Here is a 5,660-nt window from a genome sequence, read left to right on the forward strand (position 1 = left end):
TACTCCTTTAATGGTCCAATTTAAAACCTAACCCTAGAGTATATATATGATTATAACCCTAGCCACTTTCTTATGATGTATTGCGTGATTTTGAAAGAAGAAAAGGAGAATCCCGACTGCCCACCTTTCTGGGAGAAAAATGTCTCCAGAAGTGTCCAGAACGCTTGTATAACGTGTGCAATTGGTGGTTCCTTCATAGTATACCTTTGTGGTGTCTTCTCCTAGCCTTTGTGGTCACAAATCATCATCCTTTCTTGTCCTACGTGGGTAAGATTGAATAGCAACCAAGGTGGATCAATTGGTTGTAGTTTGGAGCCGATTGGACTGGTTGTTGGTTGAGAAAGGTGTGTTGGACTGAGCACGAAAATCACCGATTTGAAAATCTTTCAAGAAAGCTTCCGCAACAATTGGTATCAGAGTTTCAAGGTGGTGGTTTTGACTCGTGAAACATACCAAAACGTCCAGAAATCGTTGTAGAAATCAGATCGAAGAAGCTGTCCAAAAACTGTCAAAATCAGTCTCCGTTTTTTTGCATTTTCTGATCAATCTAGAAGGAGTTTGGAAAAACGGAGACCACTGGCGTGACGTGCAGGAGGAGGCAAACCCTGCAGGGCGGCGCGTGTCGTAGACGGCGGCGCGTGAAGCCCACTTGCAGATAGAGTGACAACACGTGAGGGCGCGTGGAGCGTTTTTTGGAGACGGTCTCTTCAAGCAGTTTGTTCCTCATAATATTTCTGACATTTTTCGTGTTGAAAGTTTTCTATTTCAGGGTACGCAGTAGAATCTGGACAGCGTTGTTCTTCGTGCATTCGGGGCTCGATCATGATTTTTGGGTTGCTGCACTTTTCAGAGACTTTATGACGAATAGTGGTGGTCCTAAAGTGATAAATTCATCTCTCGATATTTACGAACCTTCAGACGTGGCCCGCTCGGTATCGTGTTCTTTACCTTTTATTATTGCAGTTAAAATATTATTATGGTAATTATTTATTTTTCGCATTAGAAGTCACCATATGGGGTGACGTTAGGTTTGGGGTAACCATTGCTTGTTGCTAGACCTAGGAATTACATGTTAATTAATTGTCTTAAATTCTATGTGAATTTGTCACCAATTTCTCTACAACGATAAAATTGCATGTGACCTCAGGAAAATTTACTTGACTGTTCTGTGTGAATTTTGTGTCAGTACTTTGCTTGTGGTCATTATTTGGTATTGTTGGCATGTACAGGTCTAAGACAAGTGCGAAAAATAAAATATGTTTTAACTATGGTAAAATTTGGGCATAGTTGAAATAGATTGTCCTAGGATGATAATAAAAGGAAAGATGAGGATGGAGACGAGGTGAATATGACTTTAGAGTTGAATAGTGATCCTAGTGAGGTTTATTGAGATAATAAACCTGGTTCTTGCATTGCATCTGTATGTAATCCTTTCTGAATGTATGTGGTCACTTAATTTTGTTGCAATATTGATGTTACACTTTCAACTTGTTTGATGTGTGTAATTGCATGAATTGAGGGTGATCTTATTACTTTGTGTAATATGTTTACATGCATAGTGAGTTGAGTTTTGTGACGTACTCTGTTTGCTCTGTGAGTGGTGTGAGAGTGTGGTAGTGAGAAGAAAGTTGGGCAGCTGTTTCTCTCCTTTATTTTTGTGAGCCTGTGTGGTTTGTGGCAACCATGTTAGGGTTACCTTCTTTATCTTTATGAGCCTCGTTTGTGAGTGTTGTGAAGTAAACGACTTTTTCTCAGATTTTTCTTTGTGAGTGCCACCTTCGCCATTTTTTTTGTAGATTTTTTGGAGCTTTGGTGATTGGGGTAACTTTTGTGGTCATCGAAAGATGTTAATTTGCCATAGTGAGTTTGAGATGCATTAGCAGTGTGTTGTGTGCTTTTTGGTAAGGTGGAGTATAGATCTCTAGATGTGCATTGGTGATATGCACAGGGGATGTGGAGTGTGACATTTGAATCATGAGTGGAGATGTGATCAAATGTCTAGAATCTTTTATCTGGAAAGAGAAGTGAGCTTGGTGGGGGATGAGAGGAGATATGTGTTCTCGAGGTGTGGGCAACACGGAATGGGATATGATAAGTGTGGAGAGATTTTTTCTTAGGGTCATTTATGCATGTGTTGCATATGTGGTTGACCGTAGTTTGATTGACTTGGTGTTAATATATGATTCTATGTGAACGTGTTTCTAAAAAGATCTGTGTGTGTTATCCTATAGTATATCGTCATCGTACGTGTATTTGCTCTTAATTATTTACTGTTAAATATTTGATTCTACTTGAGTTTTTTTTACCTTAACCCCAATGAGTACATGGAGCATGTATAGTATGTGTTTCAAGTTGGAAACATGAGGTAAGGTCTGTGATCCAATTTTATTGGCTACCTTGATTATGCAAGTGCTAACTGTATGTTTTGATTGCTTGCAGATTTATTGGACATCAAGGTGGAGATTTGTTGGGTTTTTGATACCCAATAAATTCCAGACTATGATATTAACATGAATTAATATTATTTCATACGCATAGGCCGATAAATGAAATAAGTCCAACAACCAAATCCATGAGCTATACCCGGCCCAATTGTATTCTCTTATGGATGGCTTGAATCTTGGCCCGTTTACCCCTTTAATGATCCAACTTAAAGCCTAACCCTAGAGTGTATATATATGCCTAGCCATTTTCTTATGATATGTTGTGTGATTTTGAAAGAAGAAAAAGAGAATCCCGGCTACCCCCTTTGTGTGAGAAAAAAGTTCTCCAGAAATATCCAGAATGCTTGTATAACGTGTGTAATTGGTGGTTCCTTCATAATATACCTTTGTGGTGTCCTCTCCTAACTTTTGTGGTCATAAATCATCATCATTTCTTGTCCTACGTGGGTAAGATTGAATAGCAATCAAGGCAGATCAATTGGTTGTGATTTGGAGCCGATTGGACTGGTTGTTGGTTGAGAAAGGTGCGTTAGACTGAACCTGAAAATCACCGATTTGAAAATTTTTCAAAAAAACTTCCGCAACAATACTTTTTTGGTTTCTAGTTTTAATTAAATTTTAATTCTATCTTTCGGTTTTATATTAACCTGCCTAATTTGATAATCTAACACATATTTTTATTTTTTCAGTTCAGTTGTGTATAGATCGTGGACGTGTTACTTCAAGGATGTCGACATGTTCCTAAGTTTTGATTTGTCATTATATGAAAATTATTTCTTTGTATAGTTCTTCATCTTGAAAATATAAATTGAGTTTTGAGAAATGATTATATAAAGTAGCAAGATACTGTCATCATTAATATTTTATAAGTCTTGATCTGTCAATTGGTATTATTTTAACTATAATAATGCAAAAGTAATATTATATTTTATAATTTGGCGTAATGTCCACAAAAATTCCATGCGACCTGTGATCAAATAATTAACCGTGGAAATGGTTTAGTATTTTATAACTTTGACTATATTATTTTATAAGTCATATTATTTTTTATAATTTGGTGTAATGTCACAAAAATTCCAAATGACCTGGAATTTAATTATATGTACGGAAATTATTTGTATATTAACTACAAAAATTCCATATGACATGTAATTGAATAAGTGTGGAATAGTTTTAGTTCATCATTCAAATAAAAAAAGGAAAAAAATTGCATTACAATCGAATAATTATAGAACTTTTCCACTTTCTTTTTTAGTGTTGCAACATTCTAAGTCAATGCAAACTCACAAAATTTGAAGAAAACTTCAAGACTTGAATCAACAATCCACCTCAAACTAATCATTAGTGTGGGTGCTTATTGAAATTTTTAATAGAATTGAATTTTCAATCTTCATGACATATTCCAAGTGATAGAACACCATAACTTTTTTGTTCTGAAATCATTTTTCTTTAATATTATCACTCTTCGTTATATTGCAACATTTCATTCGAATTTTTGAAACAATGACAATTAGATAGATAGATAAAACATAGAAATAGCAATCGTATTATTCTTACTTTAAACTCATTTGCAATATGCGTGTTTATAATTAGTCTTTACTACCGTGTTCGCATGGATTTTCATTTTGAATTAGAAAAAAAATAGGTTCCTTCCCTACCAAGACATTAAGCAAGGTGAATAAATTTTCACACATCCAAAAAATTTCTCAGAGTTTTGCATGTCTTTGTACTAATTACAAATTTCCTTGTCCCTAATGGTAATATGGTTTGTAGCTGAACCTGAAATTGTGTAGTGCTTCTTGGAATTTTCTTGGAAGGCAACAAATCTCACTACAGCCTCCTTCCAATTCGTTTAATAATAATAATAAAAAAGGTTGAACCCCAATCTTGAGGGCTCCTACCGCCTCGCCCCTAGAGCTTTGTGAGGGAGGTAAATCGCGGGACGTGTCCCAACAAGTTAGGGAACAAGAACTGTCTGTACACTAAGCCTACAAAAAGTCAAATTCTATGTCTTAGGAATCAAATCCTCATACTGAGACTGTCAGCAATGCGTGAGATAACCTCACTCTTTTCCTTTGCACCACTGGACTATATCCCGGGGGACTGACTCCAATTCGTTTAATATTAATATATAATGTGGTTAGATTTAAATAATAATCCAACCACTCATGGACATACTGTCTCTAGAAGTCAACCTAGAGCGTCACGTTCTTAGTGTTTTTTCTATATATATTTATATATAAATGCATATTCTAATATATTTATTTAAAAATTGAGCGTCACCCGCTTCCTCTTTAAGTCAACGCAGGTCGGCATACCATAAGTCAGTTAAATAGTGATTTCAATATTTTTGTGAGTCGAGAAATCATTTGTGTCGTCCTTCAATTTCCTCACTTCATCGAAAGTCCGAGGATTCTGTCTGGCAATAGTTGGTTCAGGGCCATGGGAACTCGATTAAACACTCCAGGCAACAATTACTACTCACAAGACGTAACTCTCCACTCTTAACTTTCTCTTGTGTTCTTAACTATTTTCTATTTTATTTATATTTCTCGGATTTCATGCATGGCATGGTGACTTTTTACTTGACTTTTTAATCGATATATATTGGTAAAAAATCGTAGTGAAAAATATTTTTTTTTTCTTTTGAAAACCATAAGAACCGGATATTTGTTGGATTAGTTAATATGCATTGTAATGTTCTAGTTGTATTCACAAGTAAAAGTAGAATACCTGATTCGTGAAATGATTTAAATTCTTGATTCTTAAAATAAATATGGATCTTGAACTCTTAATAGATTATATAATTGCTCATAAACCAGTGAAACTTTATTTTTACCCACACAATCCGAAATATCTATTTTATCTTATTTTACTAATGTGTTATTCACACATTTCATAAGACCCATAATTTATAATCTATAAAAGCTTTGCCAATCGAAACATGCACTTTACTTTTCTTGATCTTTCGAGCTTTATGGAAATTTCTCTTTTCATTATTTGGTGGTTCCAACCTTTGAAATCTTCTTCAGTTTTCTCTAAGTAAAAGATTAAACCAGTGTGTGGATAGCCATTCTAAATTTCAAAACCCAAAACCCTAGATTCAAGAATACATAACTATAGAAAAAATTAAAATGAGATCTATATCTCTCCTTTTCTCTCTCTCTATTCATGTGCATGTACTAGGTAGTCATGCATGTGCCTAGTACATGCCTT

This window comes from Olea europaea, unplaced genomic scaffold (genome assembly GCF_002742605.1).
Source record: "Olea europaea var. sylvestris unplaced genomic scaffold, O_europaea_v1 scaffold1690, whole genome shotgun sequence".
In the NCBI taxonomy this organism is placed as follows: Eukaryota; Viridiplantae; Streptophyta; class Magnoliopsida; order Lamiales; family Oleaceae; genus Olea; species Olea europaea.